Source organism: Puma concolor, chromosome D3 (assembly GCF_028749965.1).
Source record: "Puma concolor isolate L17-30 chromosome D3, mPumCon1.1.hap2, whole genome shotgun sequence".
NCBI lineage: Eukaryota > Metazoa > Chordata > Mammalia > Carnivora > Felidae > Puma > Puma concolor.
This window is the reverse complement of record NC_141678.1, coordinates 56,688,512-56,708,574: the sequence shown is the minus strand read 5'-3', so window position 1 is coordinate 56,708,574 and position 20,063 is coordinate 56,688,512. Positions and strand designations below refer to the sequence as shown.

The 20,063-nt window shown below is 40.5% G+C and overlaps 1 protein-coding gene and 1 long non-coding RNA gene across 4 annotated transcripts in view; both read right to left on the bottom strand.

Moving 5' to 3' along the window:
• MAPRE2 (microtubule associated protein RP/EB family member 2) overlaps positions 1–20,063 on the bottom strand; it is a 161,758-nt gene that overhangs the window by 70,932 nt on the left and 70,763 nt on the right. The window lies entirely within an intron of this gene.
• On the bottom strand, positions 16,447–19,520 carry LOC147575581 (uncharacterized). Its single transcript, XR_015242532.1, has 2 exons — positions 18,543–19,520; positions 16,447–18,296 (listed from the first exon to the last, which is right to left on the bottom strand). It is a non-coding gene; the product is annotated as an uncharacterized LOC147575581 (long non-coding RNA).

The following is a 20,063-nucleotide window of genomic DNA, read 5'->3' as shown; positions in this document are numbered from 1 at the left end:
TAGTTTTGTGTCATTGGTTTTTACAGCTGTTCACAACAAAATTCAATTGAAGTACAGACTTTTCCCATATACCCCCCCTTTGTCCCCCCACACATACAGCCTCCCCTACTATCAACATCCCACACCAGCTGGTACATTTATTACAATCAATGAACCTACACTGATACATCATTATCACCCAAAGTCCATAGTTACATTAGGGTTCACTCTTGGTGTCCTATATTTTATGGGTTTTCACACATATATGACGCGTATCCACTATTGTAGTGTCGCACGGAGTAGTTTAGGGAAACACAACACCCATCTAAAAATCCTCTGCTCCGCTGATTCATAACTTCCTCCCACCAATCCCTGACAGCCACTGATCTTTTTACTGTTTCCATGGTTTTCCCTTTCCCAGAATATCATACAGTTGGAATCATACAGCATGTAGCCTTTTCAGATTGGCTTCTTTCACTTAGTGATGTGCGTTTAAGGCTCCTTCACATCTTTTCATGGCCTGACAGCTCATCTCTTTTGAGCTCTGTTACACTGTGTGAAGGCACCACTCACTCACTGAAGGTCATCTTGGTTGCTTTCAAATTTTGGCAATTATGAATAAAGCTGCTACAGACATCCATGTGCAGGCTTTTGTTTGGAAATAAGTTTTCAATTCATTTGGATAAATACCAAAAAGCCCTACTGATGGAATATATGATAAGAATGTTTACCTTGATAAGAAATTGCTAAAATGTCTTCCAAAGTGGCTGTGCCCATTTTGCATTCCCACCAGCCATCAATGAGAGTTCCTGTTGATCCACATTCTCACCAGCATTTGGTGCTGTCAGTGTTTTAAATTTTTTCTTTTTTTGATGTTTATTATTGAGAGACAGAGACACAGAGTGTGAGCAGGGGAGGGGTAGAGATGGGGGGAGACACAGAATCTGAAGCAGGCTCCAGGCTCTGTGCTGTCAGCACGATGTGGAGCTCGAATCCACGAACCGTGAGATCATGACCTGAGCCCAAGTGGGTCGCTTAACCAACTGAGCCACCCAGGCACCCCTGTCAGTGTTTTAGATTTCGGCATTCTAATAGCGGTACTCTAGTAAAAAAATTTTAATGTTTAAACCTGGTTGAAACCTTGTGATTTTACTAGTTCTGTGCAACATATTAACACTTGACATAATTTTATGCAAAATGTGTGTATAAACTTTCATTTTGAAAAATTTTATATATGTGAATCCTATTTGGAAAGTTTTTGAACATATGAAAGTAGAGAGAACAGAATAGCCAGTTGTCTTCACTTCTTGGCTTCAACAATTACTAACACTGGCCAATCCTACTCCATTTAAACTACAGTCAATACTCTCCATCCCAAAGCCTACCCTCCATTCCCCAAGCCAGTCTATTTTGAAGTAAATACCAAGCTTATCATTTTGTGTACAAGTATTTCAGCATGTGTCTCTAAAAGATAAGGACATTTGAAAAAACTTCAAATAGCATTATCACATCTAAAAGTAAAAATAATTTCTTAATATCAAATATGCATTATATCTTATAATTTCTTCTCCTTTCTAACATATATATGTAAACAATATATATATGTAAACATATATATGTAAATATAAACATATATACATATAAACATATAAATATAAATAAAAAAACATATATATACATAGTTGAAGGAAGTGGGTTGTCTTGTACAGTTTCCACAATCTGGACTTTGCTCACTGCATGCCATTCTATAAATGGGTCATTTGATCTAGAGGCCAGATATGATTCAAGTTCTAATTGGGGGTTTGGAGGCAGGACTACTTACTTGCAGTGTTTGAACTTCCATCAGGAGGCACATAATGTCTGACTCCTTTTGGGATATTGTTAGCCATTAATGATATTTGTTTAGAGACTTCAAAGTGATATTCTGTCACTCATTTTTGATTTACTACCTAGCATAATTCTACAAAGAGAAATTTCCCCTCTGAGGTACTGGTCATATTAACTTATGATTCGCTTTATTGACCATTTTTTTTCAAAACAACGAGGTAGTTCTCTAATAGTCTCCCAAGTTGACTAATGAGGTTTTTAATTCTGAAGTATAATTAGGAACTCCTAGCAAGTAGGTTTCAATCCATGTTTCAACCCACCACAGTTTATGTCTTTGCTGATGTGTAAGCTTGTAAGAACTTATTCAAGCTGGTTTCTGAGTTCTGCTGACAAGGTCCTGGGAGTCTCTGATAACGTCTTTGCTTTCTGGGATGGCAAAATGTTCCAGGCCCAACTTGGACATTTCTCACCTTAGACCTAAAACCAGGAATTTCTCCAAGCGTTCCTTCTTTCTTTAGTCACAAATGGTAGAGATAAATATTTTTAAGCACGGCGATATGTGACAGAAAAATCTCGTTTTACACAAAAATCTTTGAATTTATAAAAGGCTTCTATTTGGAGTGCTTATTAAGTCTACAGCAATAAAGATCTGCTTTCTACTTGCAGTGCGAAAGATTTTATTTTTAAATAAAAATATTCATCCATCCCCAGAAGCACCCTTATCTCTAAAATTCTCTTCCCCTGAAGACCTAAAACAAAAAACAAAACCTCACGATACTGGCATTTCAGATAATGTGACCATTGTTACTACTTTTATACAACATATGAAAGGTTTTTGAGTTTCTGGTTAATAATGTGTGTTGTTTTAGTCTATCATTTATTAAACAAAACCATTTACTTTTAATACCTAGTCAACTTTGTATGACTATGTAAATTATGTAAAATCTCAGTAGAGATAATTCAAAATTTAGAACATTTTGAACTGCTTAATTTTCTTTTACAGGTATAACTTTTGGTAGTTGATGTATGTTTCTGATGGCTTCTTCTTTAGGCAGTACTGAAAAGCTTTTGCTTTACCATGCAATGTATTGTTGCAGGATGAGGCATCGGGGTCCAGAATTGTGCTAGGTGACATCTAGCCAAATTGGGACAATATTTTTGGTCCAGATGATTTAAAAACAACCAGCCACAAAGCAGGAGCAATACTGTCAGGTCTGTGTTTTAGACAGATAATCTATATACAAGTGAGTAGAAATGTTCTGTGGTTTCCTAACAGAAATGTGCAACAAAGGAACAGGCAGCCATGAGAAGAGGGAAGCAGGTCATTCATTTGCTAGAGGTTCTGTCAATGAATCACATCTCCTCTGGGTGTTTCTTGATAACATTCACCTAAGGGGAACAATCTTTCATATCTAAATAAACAATCTTTCATATCTACAAAAGCAAGTAAAATTGGGAAGACCAGACAAACAATGAAATAGCACCTGATTTTTGCTTTAGAAAAACTGTTAATCAGTTACTAGACTCACCACTCTAGCCTCTGCCACATCCCCTCTCTAACTAACACAGCTGCAGTCCCCAGAATCAACTCACCCCACCCCCAACAGTGACAGTAAGACCAACCGGCACTAGGGGACCTGTGGGAAAAGCAGAATGGAGGGCAGACCAAGAGTGAGGGTGAAGGAAGGAAAGTTAAGTTTTCCTTCTTTCCTTTTTTTTTTTTTTTTTTTTTTAAAGTAAGCTCTACACCCAGTGTGGGGCTTGAACTCATGATCCCAAGATCAAGTGTCACATGCTCTGCCGAATCAGAAAGCCAGAAGCTTCTATTAGGTTTTCTAAAATAAAACAACGACAATGCATCAAATAAATAGATTTCCATACCTACTTCAGACTAATAGCCATGGAACCATACAGATAATTTCTATTTACAATCCATGCTGAGTAGAATATTTTTATCTACCTTCCTCCAAATGTCACCAAGATACTCACAATTCATTTCACTTTGTGGTTGTCTTTTGCTCCCTTTATTAGTTCTCATCTCAAGGTGCAAAGCCTTCTGATTTTTGAGGCAGAGTGCTGGGTCTAGACCCCCTCTCCGCAGAAGGGCTGGTGCTCTTCCTAACCCCTAGGAAGTGAGGTGGCTCCAAAACGCAAAAAGAATTCCATTCCTGCTTTGCCATCCATGCTTTGCTCTTCCCAATTCCTTCAGCTCCCATTTTTCCTACAGGCGCAACTTCAACATATTCAAGCCTAATTTATTCAGGTGACCACACAGTTCATGGGAGGAAACTGATCTTTTTCCAAGTGTTAAACTCAGGGCTGGTGAGAGTGTATTTACTGGTCTTAGCTTTTCTGTGGACACATTCTAAAATCCTAAGATTTCATTATAATTTTTTCACTGTCAATCTAGATTACAGTACACAAGTACCAGCTCCTGATTATTCAGAAATGTTTGGATAACACAAGGAATTTTTCTATTATTTTTAAATGATTTCATGCTCCCATTTGGATCCTTGAAAGAATCCTATGAGGAAAGCAGGGCAGGAATTATAGTCTTCCCTGACAAATGTGGATACCCAGTCTTTCTGAAGGTAGGAGTTAAAATAATTCATACAAGACACTGATGAATGAAATTGAAAAAGATCCCGATAAATGGAGAGATACTCTTGGACTGGAAGAATATTGTTAAGATGCCCATACTACCCAAAGCAATCTACAGGTTCAATGCAATTCCAATGGCATTTTTTACAGAACTAGAACATAAAAAATTGTATGGATCCACACAAGACCCCAAATAGCCAAAGCAATCTTGAGAAAGAGGAATAAAGCCCGAGGTCTCATGCCCCCTGGTTTCAAACTATATCACAAAGCTATATTAATCCAAACAGAATAGTAGTGGTATAAAAACAGACACATACGGGCACCTGGGTGGCTCAGTTGGTTGGGCGTTTGACTTTGGCTCAGGTCCTGATCTCACAGGTTGTGAGTTTGAGCCCCACAGTGGGCTCTCGCTGCTATCAGCACAGAGCCCACTTAGGATCGATCCTCTGCTCATGCTCTCTCAAAAATAAAACATTAGGGGCGCCTGGGTGGCGCAGTCGGTTAAGCGTCCGACTTCGGCCAGGTCACGATCTCGCGGTCCGTGAGTTGGAGCCCCGCATCAGGCTCTGGGCTGATGGCTCAGAGCCTGGAGCCTGCTTCCCGTTCTGTGTCTCCCTCTCTCTCTGCCCCTTCCCCGTTCATGCTCTGTCTCTCTCTGTCCCCAAAATAAATAAACGTTGAAAAAAAAAAATTAAAAAAAAAAATAAATAAAACATTAAACAAAATTTTTTAGGGGTCTGGGTGATTCAGTTGGTTAAGCGTCCGACTTCGGCCCAGGTCATGATCTCATGGTTTGTGAGTTTGAGCCCCACCTCAGGCTCCATGCTGACACCTCAGAGCCTGGAGCCTGCTTCGGATTCTGTGTCTCCAACTCTCTGCCCCTCCCCCACTTGTGCTGTGTCTCTATCAAAAATAAACAAAGTGTAAAAAAAAAATTTTTTTTTAATTTTTTTTAAAAACACACATAAAGCAATGGAACAGAATAAGGAGCCCAGAAATAAACCTACACATATATGTATGATCAATTAATTTAAGACAAAAGAGGTAAGACTATACAACAGGGAAAGACCATCTCTTCTCTGAATGGTGATGGGAAAACTGGACAGCTACTTGCAAATGAAACTGGACCACTACCTTACCCATATACAAAAATTAACTTACAATGGATTACAGAGTTGAATATGGGATGTGAAACCATAAAGCTCCTAGAAGAAAACAGGTGGTAAGCTTGTTGGTCTTAATGTTTTTTTTTCAGATCTGACTCCAAAGACAAGGGCCACAAAAGCAATGATAGCTGAGTGTAACTACATAAAACTAAAAAGCTTCTGCACAACAAAGCAAACCATCAACAAAATGAGAAGGCAATCTACTGAATGGGAGAAGACATTTGTAAATGAATTAACCAATAAGGGGTTAATATCCAAAATATATCAAGAACTTCTACAACTAAGTAACAACAAACTAATCCAATTAAAAAATGGACAGAGGAACTGAATAGACATTCCTTCTCCAAGACATACAGATGACCAACAGGCACACGAAAAGGTACTCCACCTTTTTGATGATGCCCACCATAAATCATCAGGGAAATGAAAATCAAAACAACAATAAGATATCACTGCACGCCGGGGCACCTGGGTGGCTCAGTTGGTTAAGTGTCGGACTTCAGCTCAGGTCATGATCTCGCAATTTGTGAGTTTCGGCCCCATGTCGGGCTCTGTGCCAACAGCTCAGAGCCTGGAGCCTGTTTTGGATTCTATGTCTCCCTCTCTCTGCCCTCCCCCATTCATGCTCTGTCTCTCTCCCTCTCTCAAAAATAAACAAAAACATTAAAAATTTTTAAAAAGGTATCACTGCACACCTGTTAGAATGGCCAGCGTCATAAAGACAAGAAATAACAAGTGTTGATGAAGACGTGGAGAAAAGGGGTCCACACACAGTGTTGGTGGGCATCAACTGGCGCAGCCACCATGGAAAATAGTATGGAGTTCCTCAAAAAATTAAAAATAGAACTATCATATGATCCAGCAATTCCACTTCTGGGTGGTTAGCCAAAGAATACAAAAACGGTAATTTGAAAAGACACATGCACCCCTATGTTCACTGCAACATTACTTATAATAGCCCAGACATGGAACAATCTAAGTGTCCATGAATCTTAACGATGTGATGATACACACATACACGCACACACCAGAGCTACTCAGCCACAAAAAAGGAAATCTTGTCGTTTGTGACAACATGGATTGACTATGAGAGTTTCACACTAAGTCAGACAGAAAAGACAAATAATTTCACTTATAAGAATGACTGACAAATGATTTCACTTCTAAGAAAACAAAACCCAGACTCATAGAGTGAACACAGTGATAATTGCTACATGGGAAAGAGGGGGTGCCTGTGAAATGGGTCAAGGGGGTCAGGAGGTACAAATTTCGAGTTATAAGTCCTGGGGATGTAATATATGGCATGGGGAATACAGTTAATAATATTGTACTAATTCTGCACAGTGACAGATAGTACCTAGACTTCCAACTGACCCAGCCAGGCACCCCTCAAAATACTAATTTTAAAGTTTGCTAATTTCCAAAGACTCAGTCAAGAAATATAAATGGCTAAGAAAGGTAAGTAATACCAAATTCTACAAAATAAAGAGAATACACCGTGCAAGGTTTATTCTGTTTGGATCCTCAGCATGTCTTTTACACAGAAACAACAGTTTATTCTTCCATAACCTGCAATCTGGTCTCCGGGCCAGAAACACTTCTCTTTGTGCCATCCATGCAGAAAAGGAAGCCCTCTACTTTGTGGCTTTCAGTCAGATTTTTAACCAGATCACTGTGTGTTTAAAACCTAGTAAGTACAGCACCACTGAAAGTAGACAGAAGACAATTCTGAAGCACGATGGTCTTTGGGACACCATACTTTGACTGGCATTTAAATTTTAAAATGAACTCGCATTCACTGTTCCTACTTAAGAATAAACCAATAACCACAATATATTAATACACGGTTTTCATGATATTTGGAGGGTCTTTCTGCAAAGCTGGCTATAAATCTATTTTGCAATCAGGAGAAAGAAAAACACAGAAAAACAGAAATCCCTGTGTACCTCCAGCACGCAAAGTCACAGTTCTGACTTGCCCATGGAGAGTGCCTTCAGAAAAAGGACAGCCTCAGGCCGGGGCCAATGTGTTGATTTTGTCTCTGTATTCAACACGTGGTGGTGGGCAGGGCACAAAGAAGTACAGCCAGTCTATGCTTTGCAGCGGTTATTCAGCCATATAAATTAGAAAGTGCATTTCTGCTTACTGAAACAAAAGGAATTTTATGGGACAGACTTGAGTTCGCCTACTGAGCAAAGCCTGGATAAAGACTTGGCAAGCCCCACACCATGGAAATCAAAGAATGAATTCTATCACCTTACCAGTTATGGGCCCTTAAACCCATTACAAAATATCCTACAATTTTGTTGTCCAAGAATAAATTTGGCAGGGTTTGTGAATTATTGCAGAGGAGCGTCTCTCTAAATTTTGACAAATACAGAAGATGTCCTCTAACATCATGTGTGGCCCTTAAGTGAAATTATTTCTTCCATAATTCATTTTCTCTCTGGGCCCCAACCTAACCCTTACAAATAAATCACAGCCATACGTGGGGGGTGGGGGTGGGAGGCAGCGAGTTTTCCTCATTTCCTCCCTTCACACATGGACCGATCACTCCCTTTTGAAGGAAATAGTGTTTCTTTGGGCAAGGCTCAGGATAAGCCAGGTGTCCCAGGATCCTGGCTCTGGTCCTGTTTTGGGTGTGCGGCTATAAGGAGAGGAGTCTGAGAAATTAATTTTGGAAAGGAAGCATGTGGAACTTATTTTGATTTTGATTTCTTCCCCCTACAACTAACGTCTGAGTCTGCCAGGCTTCCCAAGTTTAGACACGACCATCTGCAGAAGAACAGCCCTCTCTAAGTGGTTGACTACTGTAGTCTGCTGCTCTGGTAAGGAGGTTCTGTTTGGCTTAGATTGAACCCAAACCCACTCTGAAGCGGAACCATTAAAACACCTTCCTGACATAAGTTACTTTCTTCATGCCACTGCCTACAGGAGTCTGAATGCAACTGGAAACTTCACATGCAATATAAAAGTTTCTGAAAATTCAACCCACTCTATGCCAATACATTCCATTCACACATTTTATACTGACATCTGACAGCTATACCCATATTTGTGACCGTCTGTCTTCTCTCTCATAACAATCTCTATTTGCAACACGCTCCCCCATCACTGGGAGAATATACCTCTACCAGTCTAGGCTAAACACATGCAATGCACCCTTCACCCAGTTTCACATAAATGAAAACAAAGAGCAGCCTGGGAAAGAGGTACAAAGAATAATGGGGGTTTTTCTTTCACCTGAGAAACTTTAGTTTGAGCACATAAGGATTCCTGAAGCCCTTATAATAATCCATAACCCAAGTGGTTTCCTCAGTGACATTTAAAGATTTCACTGCTTCACAGGAAGCCATGTCCTGCTGACCAGGTATTAATGTTCATTGCAAAGCATCTCAGAAGTCGTTTGTACCATGTTTCCATACATGCCAAGGTGGAAGAAGCACCAGGGAGCCATAAGAACACCTTTGTTTACCAACCATTGGACTTACACGTGGTCCAGGTCAAGGCCTCACTTTTAGTTCTTGTCTCACATGATGGGTGGGTCTACTCTGCCTTCAGTTTTTAAGGTTTGTCAAGGTTGGCCTGTTCCTACTACCAGGTAAAGAAAGGGTGGGGGTGGGGGTATGTAACTTCAAACACACTTGCAAACATAGCTTTTGATTCAGAAGTAATTTTGTGTCCTTTTAACAGAAATGGCCATTTTGCAAATACTTCAAAGGATTCACAAATACCATAAACGTTTACAAAGAGATTTAGCCAATCGTTGGCTCTATTTCCTTCTCTGACAAGTGGCATCATTCTAAAATAACCTATAAATATTTTGAAAACATGAAGCCCAAGGAAGAAACCCCAACTTTTCCTCCAAGACCACTTCTGCATTAGAATCTATGTTATCAACTCAATCTGAGGGGAAAAAGAGATTCAGTTCCACAGCAGACACTTAAATCAGGGAGTTTTCGTTTGAAAAGCCTTGTATCAACACGACACGATTCTGCCTGAGTGCCTCCTTCCTGGCTCCCTCTCTAACAAAAGGCGGATGTGAAATCTCCCGTGGCTGTCCCTCATAATGAACTGGGCATCAGCAGGGAGTGACGTGTAAATGTGTCCCCTGAACCAGAAACTTCCCTGCTTTTCAGCTGTGCATAATTCATTCTCTAGATTCAATACCATGAGGAGTAGGATTTAAACATTCCACCAAGGAAAGACTATCTCCAGATAATTCTCAATTCATCACTTTCTCTTTACTTGTGACCTGAAATGTGGGGGCAGGGACACACTATTTGTATGAGGAGGGAGATCAGGACCTAGAGAAGCTAGAGTCAAAGAGGGTATCTCTGAAAGACAAACCTTGACAAGATGAAATCTCCCTGGAGAGACATCAGAGAAACCATATTGAGTTTCATTTAAAATTAGGTATTAGAGCTTCCATTTAACTTGTGGAGTAACTGACGGATGCATGAATTGTAGGGCTGGGATGAGAATTTAAGAGGTCATTTATTGTCTTCAGGTAATAATAACACACTTAAGCCGCTGTGGGCAGATGTGCATCTGTTTTATTTTTACGGGGCTCTGTGACTGTTATGGGATTAGACACACAACACAAGACTAACTCCTCCAGGCATGGACCCTCCCTGGAGAGCTCCACCAGCCTGGGGAGCAGAGCTGAGCGCAGTACTGACCCCAGACAAGGACGACAGAAACACCAGGACATGGCCACAATGATAAAACACACATATTCTGTTAAAACGGATACTGCGATGTATTTTCTCAAGATTAGGCTATTCACCACATAGAGCCGGTGAAGAAAACCAACAAAAGGAAAACTTTACTATTAAGCTGCTTGGAGAAACGCTGGAGCAAACATGAGTTTTATCAGAGGCCGGAGTTGCCTGCTTGTTATTCCAGGCTTTTCTAGGCAGTCCCCCGCAATTATTAATGTGCTCTTCAGTATCAGTCATCACTCAATGATAATGCTTTTAATGTGTGCACAAAGTTTCACTTAGTCTGACACTCTGAAGTCTTAACTCTAGCTAATAACTGCCACCTCTCAGTAAAAATGAACAGAAAATACTCTTTTCTTTCATGATGCTCCTATCTTTTACAATTAACTGTTACTTTTAAAAACAGATTCAATTTGCTCTTGCCATATCACCACCATGTATCCCAAGTACAATTTTTTTCTGAGAGAGAGAATGCTCCAGGGCATGTGTATGAGTGGAGAGGGAGAGGGAGAGGGAATGAATCTATATATTTTTTTTAACATTTATTTATTTTTGAGAGAGGTAGAGACAGAGTGTGAACAGGGAAGGGCAGAGAGAGGGAGACACAGAATCTGAAGCAGGCTCCAGGCTCTGAGCTGTCAGCACAGAGCCTGATGTGGCGCTTGAACTCACGGACCACAAGATCATGACCTGAGCCGAAGTCTACGCTTAACCACAGAGCCACCCAGGTGCCCCAAGAGAGAATGAATATCTAAGCAGGCTCCACACCCAGCGTAAAGGCTGATGCAGGGCTCAATCCTACGACCCTGGGATCATGACCTGAGCCAAAATCAGGAGTCAGACACTTAACTGACTTAGCCACCCAGGTGTCCCCCAAGTACCTTTTAAAAAAAATAGAATGATTAAGGGGCACTTGGGTGGCTCAGTTGGTTAAGGGTCTGACTTCGGCATAGGTCATGATCTCATGGGTTCATGAGTTTGAGCCCTGTGTCGGGCTCTGTGTTGACAGCTTGGAGCCTGCAGCCTGCTTTGGATTCTGTGTCTCCTTCTCTCTCTGCCCCTCTCCCTCGCTCACACTCTCTCTGTCAAAAATAAACATTAAAAAAAATTTAAAAATAGAATGATTAAAAGATTTCTCCAACCACCTGTGAAAGGAGTTTCTATAACTAGCCTTGAAAATCCACCTCCATTTTAACAGCCATGTCATTACCTGCCTGAACCACATTAGATACTATTCAGTAGGTGCCTGACTTAGCCTGAGTGCTCACAATATTCTAAGCAGACAAAACAAATAAATACGACTTTCAAAACAGCATATATATGTTTTGATGTTTTTAAACTTGGAATTAATGAGTCAATAGTTATAGCCCTGAAATGACTTGGAAACTTGGCTTTTATCCCAAGAATGAAGAAATTTTTGAATTCTAAAACAGTTCTTGGTGGCATGTGTGATGTTCACCGATATGAAACTCAGCTGCATATAACAAAAGAGTAAAAGGCCACGGCCTTACACACACACACACACACACACACACACACACACACACACACCAGGCATACATTTCTTCTTATGGTCAGAAGTGCAGCTGATTATAGCTGATTTATAGCTGATTCTATTTGCCTAAATGTCCATCTGTTTCAAACAGTGGGTGGCTTGGTCCATGCTCTGAAAATAATTTCAATGACCCAGAGCTCATTCCCATGCCACAGCACTTGGCTGGTTTCCTCAGGGCACCAACTTTTGCTCAGTGCTCCCCCCTACCCCCGCCCCCAACTTGGCTCCCAGTCCATCCACTCGTTCTTGACCATATGCCTTCTGTTTATTTTCCCAGCCCTACTTGGCCCTGTTCCCTCTCACCCTGACCTTAGCTCTCTCCCATGATCCAAGTCATTGCCAGTCAAGTCCCAAGTGCCCCTACCACTCCCCCCAGCATAACCCCAGGCCAACCCTTTAGGGCATGGGTGATGCACCCACCATGGAGGATGATCATGCTCATCATTAATCCATCATGCATACAATTAGGTGCATAAGGTATACCAAAGAGTATGTGATGGATATGCCAACACTAGGCAAAGTTGTGTGTTAGGTAAATTCTTTTCTTTGGTATTGTCCATCTCCCCCCTTCCAGATTCCTAGCTACTGTGTGCTCTTGGGAGTGCTGACCCCTCCTCAGGTACTTAGCACTTTCAGCTGTCTGCCTTCTCTAAGCCTTCTGCTAAGAAAAAAGCAAATGAGGGATGACAGCTTCAAGGACAAACCTTCAAGACCTTAGGCAAAGGAAGAGGTCTCTCCCAGCACTTAGCACCTGCATCTCGTGCTTCAGGTTCAGCTCAAATCTAACTCCTAAGCAAGCCCTCTCTGACCATCCTCTCTCTGAAGGGGCCTCCTCCAAGTATTCCCACATCACACTGTTCTTGTCTTTGTGCTACTAACTTAGTCTGTCATGATCTCATCTGTTTGTTGTCTGTCCACCACCTCCTGCCCCCACAAGGTAAGCTCTGCAAAGGCAGATCCTTTATAGAATGTATTTTGTTTACTACTGTATCTCCTTTGTCTAAAGTAGGCACATAGTGGGGGCACAACAAAAAGTAAATGCCCAATGAATGTATGTGTGGGAGAGTTTCGTGGGGAGGGGAAATTCACAGGGTACCTAAAATCATACCTCGTAAGGCAGAGTATGTGAGATAATTAGGAGGGAATGCATTAGGGTTGAGCGGATTCAAGGCCTCAGTGTTCTAGGTCTAAAAAAGAAAGAATCATGCAGAGAAATGTGCCATCTTTCAGGTCTCCAACATGGATATGAAAAGTTCAGTAGCTGTATTGCAGCTTCACTGAGCGCACTGATCTAGGAAGCAGGGGCATTGGCTTCTAGGAGTCGGGTTCGTAAACTTGGGACACATGTGCCTCATCTCTTCAGATGTCTTTTTCTTCACCGGCGTGTGTAACACACATTTTCTCCTTTCGTCTGCACAGCAGTGCTACGGGATAGCTATTGCTCTCATGCCATGAGGTAGGAAAAGACACACAGACTCTGGTCTAGTGACCTGTCCACTCACCGCTGAGTGGAAGGACAGGGATTTGGAGCCGGGGCAGATTCTAGGATTCTTGATTCTCTCAACAAAGCCCCTTTCTACTCTGTCATTAGAGTAAGTGGGATGTAAAAAGAACTCCAAACGGCATACAATTGTGTTCTTCAATAAAACCATTTTTCCTTTTTATAGCTCTACCAAGGCCTCCTTGTACATTTTCACTTTAACCAAATGAGTTTTCCTGAAGAAGAGCCCAAAATGTAGAGATTTGGGTGACTACTTAGTTTATTACCGGGAACGATTTTTGGCTCAAAAACCTGCCAACTGTAACATATAAATATGCTATGCTAATATTTTAGGAATCACCATATTTTGCATTTCTGGTTACCACTTATCTCAGACTCAACTATCTCAATATGCTTTTGTATTAGTTTAGTCAAAATGGATAGAGAGCACGTACATTACCACTTACAATTTTTTTCCAACCCTAATAAAAGACATCAGTGTCTTGACTACATGTTTAGAGAAATCTATTTGAAAAAATACATCTCTTGGTATTTCACTCTTAGAGGCTATCCAAAGCTCTTTATTATGGTAAAATTCATTTTTAAACTCATGAGAACATTTTGAAATGGAAATGTAAAGTGAAATGCCAATAAAATTAAGACTAAAAGGATGAGGGATGTGCACACCAGTGTTAAAATATATTCTGGTAAATCAGACTTCAAAGTGGCTAATGTACCTCCATCTCCCTCCAGCCCTGTTCATGCGGTTTAGTCTTAATTCTTCTCATAGTAGACTCTGACACAGAACCAAAATGGCCAATTGGCAAAACAGTATAACATTAAACTTCATAAATATTACATAAATGTGACAAGGTACTGATGAACTTCTCCATCAAACCCATGCCCCGCTCCAGAGAACATCCTGTGAATTACATACAAGATGGCTGCACATTAGGAGAACAGGAAATGTAAATTTCAGTTATTTAAGCTAAGATTAGTAATGTTCAGCCAAATGGGTGTTTCAATAGGGAAATGCTATCAAAACCAGGCACACACTTTTGTCACCAGTTCACCAGGCCATCGTTCCCAAAACTTCCTTTCCCAGGTAAAAGGATCCACAGTTTGTTCAGAGAATAGATTTCTTCCCATCTCCCCAAATTCTACCCTAGAATCACAGTTCATCCTTCTCTCCTGTCCCTAATTACTCGTTTGGACAACCAGATACCAATCCTATCTTCCATGATACTGGAGTAGAAGAGGTGTTTGTTATTTGTTTTGCATTTATTTTTGATTTGATTATTTTTGATAGAGTGAGAGAGAGAGAGAATGAACAAGCAGGGGAGGGGCAGAGAGAGAGAGAGAGAGAGAGAGAGAGAGAGAGAGAATCCAAAGCAGGCTCCGAGCTGTCAGCACTGAGCCCGATGTGGGGCTCGAACTCACCAACTGTGAGATCATGACCTGAGCTGAAGTTGGACGCTCAACTGACTGAGCCAACTAGGCGCCCCTTATTTTGCTTTTAAATCAATGAACTCATTTGCCATTTACTCACTATAATGAAGAGGCTAACAGACTTTTGTATCAGATGTACCCAACAAAAATCAGTTTACACACACACCTTGCAATACCTCTTCACTCTCCTATTGCTTTCTTACAGATCAAAAGTTAACACACTTCATGCATCAGTGTGTTAATACTATAATTCCCCAAGAGAAGTGCAGATACTGAGCATTTGAGTCAAGAGTGGATAAAACTTGTGCCATGTCCAAGCTGAAAAAGGTACAGCAACAACAGGAGCAGATTCATGGTAAAACCCTTGGGTTTGGTAAAGAGTAGAAGCACAATAGTTTCTTGAATTGAAGTCTCCTTTCCTTTTTTTTTTTTTTAGTGTTTATTTTTTAGAGAGCACAAGCAGGGGAGGCACAGAGAGGGGGACAGAGGATCTGAAGTGGGCTCCACGCTGGCAGCAGGAGCCTGATGTGGGCTCCAACTCACAAACCGAGAGATTACGACCTCAGCTGAAGTCAGATGCTCAAACGACTGAGCCACCCAGGTGCCTCTGAAGCCTGAAGCCTCCTTTTTCTTATTCGCACTTTTTCAGTCTGAGGATTTACAGGAGCAAATGACAAAATTTAATATACTGTTGTCATTTAACAAATGTGGGGGATCATGGTCTCTATAGAGTTTAGAATGTTTTGTTAAACTTGAGAAAACTAAAGAAAGAAAAAAAACCCAAGTAATTCATGAGCATTCAGCATAATTAAGGGAAAGCAAATTACTTAAGAGAAGCCCATATGAACGTTTTGACTAAATAACTAGAGCTATTACTGTAGACAAAGTCTGAAGAATAAGAAGAGTTGGTGGATAAAGTTAGTTCTAGAATAGATGTTGTATGTTAGGAGTTACCCAGTATTTGAGCCAATGTAACGAATGAAATTTGGTCAAGTGCATCCCCATCTTGTCCCCATTCCTAGTTTCTGGGTTTAGTTTCTAGAATTAATTTGACTTAGAGACTTTAAAACATTTAAGAAATTAAATTTGAATTCAACAATTGAGCATACTTTTTTTTTTTTTTTTTGCCTCTCCAGACTTAAACACCTGATATTACGCTGGCTGACCCAATGTCTTCAAGACGTAGTTTACATTATTTCAGTTTTGGCTATTGATAGTATACTAAACATAATAAACCTAATACCATAAAATATTGACTCATATACGTATTTGTGTGTGTATATATGCTACGAAAGAGTCTTAAGATTGTTTTCATTTGATTAGACAAAGTGAAACTCAAAATGGGATGTTAGTAAAAAACAAAAACATTTTTTTTTTCAAATTTGAGAGAAAGAGGGACAGCACAAGCAGGAGAGGGGCAGAGAGAGAGAGGGAGAGAGAATACCAAGCAGGCTTTGAGCTGTCAGCACAGAGCCTGACATAAACCTTGATCTCATGAACCATGAGATCAAGAGTCAGATGCTTAACTGAGCCACCCAGGTACCCCCAAAAAACTCATTTTGTTTAAAGGTAGATGTCAAAAGTGTTACTTTAAAAAATGTTTTTTATATTAAGTATTTTTTCACTATAGAAAAAGCAGAAATAAAATTAAAGATGACTTTTACCTTTTATAGGAGTGTGTGGGGTATGTGTATGAATTTTATATGCACTTATTAAAATGGGTATGTATACACACACACACACACACACACACACACACACACACACACGGTTGAACAGTGACCCTCCAGAATTCACATCCACTTGAAACTTTACTATATGATCTTATTAGGAAACAGTCATGGCATATGTAATTAGTTGGAAGTTATACTAAGAAGGCCATGTGGAAACAAAGACACAGACACACAGGGAAGGAGGTCATGGAATAACAGAGGCAGAGTTTGGAGTGAGGTAGCTACAAGCTTCGGAGGGAGCACAGCCCTTCCAACACCTTCATTTCAGGATTCTAGTCTTCACAACTTTGAGGGAATAAATTTCAACCCGCCCAGTCGGTGGTAATAGGTTACAGCAGCCCTGGGAATCAAAACAGTCCACACACACTTTTGTACTGATCAACTTGCTCCTCTTAACGTATTGTGAAAGCTGTTGTATCTTCTTCATGTGTAGTATGTGTGCTACATTTCATTGTATAGGTGTACCACAATGTACTGGCTTCCAGAATTTTTATGGTAGCCTGTTTAATTCCAAGAACTTGTAGTTTGGTCATTTCCTCTTTTGGCAGTTTATTATTTCAAAACATCAGAACTGGTGGTCACTTAAATGCTAATAATGACCAAATCATTGTTGGCTCACATAAAAAGATAAGGACATTTTTTTCATGTTCCAGAATTCTTCAGGTGATTTTTGGCAGAGGTTCAGCTGTCTGCTAGTTAAAGTCCTTTAAGCCAAATGGACATTACTGGTTCTGGGCTCCCGTGTTAACAGGAAAGGAAACAAGCAATCATCTTATAAAAAAAAAAAAAAAAAAAAAAGTCACGTCCTTGGCCATCGTAAACTAAGGGAATCACAGGACGTCCTGTCTAATGGTATTTGGCTTCCTTTCACGGAACAAGCTCAATTAAAGCAAAAAGAACACACTCAATTCTCAAGTGATATCTGAGTGGCTGTGACCTGCTCTGTCCCAACTAGACCACAGAAAATAATCATCCATAACCTAGATTGCAAGATTACTGCTATCATGGAAGCAGTAACTCATCTGGAATTTGGCCTGAAGGTTTTGCAAGAAGATGAATAAACGACAGAGGAAATAAGTTAAGCTCACAAAATGTACTAGTAGACCTAGGGCATTTGTGAAGTCATAAGATATTTTATAATATCTTTAGATTTTGAAACATATGTGGTTACGAAAATTTGGCTGTTAGCTGCGAAGATTCTGGAAGCTAAGCATCCCCACTCTTCTCAAAAATCACAAGGTCCCTCAGTTGATCCTTTCAGGTAAACCAAAGATTTTACTGGACATTTGCTTCCCAGTTTCTCAATTCTACTTAAGGCAATTTCTCCTTGGGGGTTTAGAGAAGTCTGGAGTCAAACTAACAACACCAAAACTTCCAAATTAAGAGAATGCATCGAGGAAGAACTGGGGGATGTTTGCCTCTGAGTTAAAAAAAAAAAAGAAAAAGAAAAAAGAAAACGGAGGGCATCCAATGCTTAAATACCCTGATTTTTAAAAGTGTGAAAATTGTTCTTTGCTACCTTTAAAAGAGAAAACATTTCTACACACATTTTCCTCAAACACAGGAGTGGAAACGTTGATCCAACATCAAGGGGACACTCAATACAAAGAAAAAAGTATCTACGTAATTACTGGGTTCTTCTCCACAGAAAAAAACATCCCCTAGCTATCCAGATGCCAAGGAAAACCTAGCTGTTAAATTTAACTCACTCATATGCAACTTTTAAAGTGGGTGTAGTAGTCGTTCTGCCCACCCCCCCAAGTAGAAGAATGATTCTGTTACCTTACTTTTTTTTTTTTTTTTTAAATTTTTTTTTTCAACGTTTATTTATTTTTGGGACAGAGAGAGACAGAGCATGAACAGGGGATGGGCAGAGAGAGAGAGGGAGACACAGAATCGGAAACAGGCTCCAGGCTCTGAGCAATCAGCCCAGAGCCCGACGCGGGGCTCGAACTCCCGGACCGCGAGATCGTGACCTGGCTGAAGTCGGACGCTTAACCGACTGCGCCACCCAGGCGCCCCTGTTACCTTACTTTTTAAAAGTCTATTTTAATGGAGTCTGTTAATACCTACAGAGAGCTGGACCTAACTGCTAGAAAAGGCACTGTAGACAAAGACCAGGTAGATCAACTCTTCTTTTTTCTTGAGGAGTTTGTATGCAGGTGAAGAACACAAGACCCGTATCCATTAAAATCTAAGGCAAGACTATATTACAACATCTATAATACGTTTTTATAATCCCCTTAACAACAAGAAGATAAAACACCTCATTTTAAAAAACAGGCAACTGATTTAAGCCGACGCTTCACTAAAGATACGCAAAAGGCAAATGAGCACACAAAAAGACAGCTAGTATCATTCATCTCCAGGAAAATGTAAATTAAAATCTCCATGAGATACCTCTACACATCTGTTAAGGAAGGCCAAAATTTACAAGACTGATAACACCAAGTGTTGCCAAAGAGGTGAAGCACCTAGAACTCTCATGCATTGCTGGCAGGAACAATGGCACAACCGCTCTGGACATTTGCGGTTTCTTAAGGTTGACTATAGGACTCAATCATTTCCCTCCTAGGTATTTACCCCAGGGAGATGAGAACATATATTCCCATAAAGACTGTACATGACAATTCACAGAAGTTCTATCCATAATTGCTAAGAATTGGAAGTAACCCAAATGTTCATCAACTGGTGAATGATAAAATATGGTGCAACCATACAATGGATTGTTCAGCAACCAAGACTGCTGAACTGCTGATAAACCCAATCTGGATGAATCTCAAGATTATGCTGACTATAAGAAGTCAGACACTATAGAGTACAATCTGCATGGTTCCATTTAGATCAAATGTAACCTACTGGTTGGTGACCATGTAAGCAATTACCAATATAGAGCAGTGGCTGCCTCGGGCTACGGACAAAGGGTACCAGGCAGCTTCTGGCAGTGATGGCTTCAAGGGCAAATACGCGGCCAAACCTCACCTACACTTTAAATGGATGCAGTTTAGTGCATCTAATTCTTTTTTTTTTTTTTTTTTCAACATTTATTTATTTTTGGGACAGAGAGAGACAGAGCATGAACGGGGGAGGGGCAGAGAGAGAGGGAGACACAGAATCGGAAACAGGCTCCAGGCTCTGAGCCATCAGCCCAGAGCCCGACGCGGGGCTCGAACTTAGGGACTGCGAGATCGTGACCTGGCTGAAGTCGGACGCTTAACCGACTGCGCCACCCAGGCGCCCCTAAGTTAATTCTTAAAAAAGCTGATAAGAGGGAAAGGGCTACCATGTGATTTGTTTGAATTTTTTCCTCTGATTCAGTTTAGACTTTTAACTAACATCTGCTACACGCCAGGTACTGTAACAGGTACTGAGGCCACAAAGATAATAGATTATTATAGAAAAAGGGTGACGACAGTAGACTGGAACTCCTAACAACAATACTGGCTGACAGTTCCGTTCTGTTCTATCCTATTCTAGTCTATTCATTTATTTGCGAGTGAGGGACAGAGCATGTATGCAATCAGGGGAAAGGAGCAGAGGGAGTGAGAG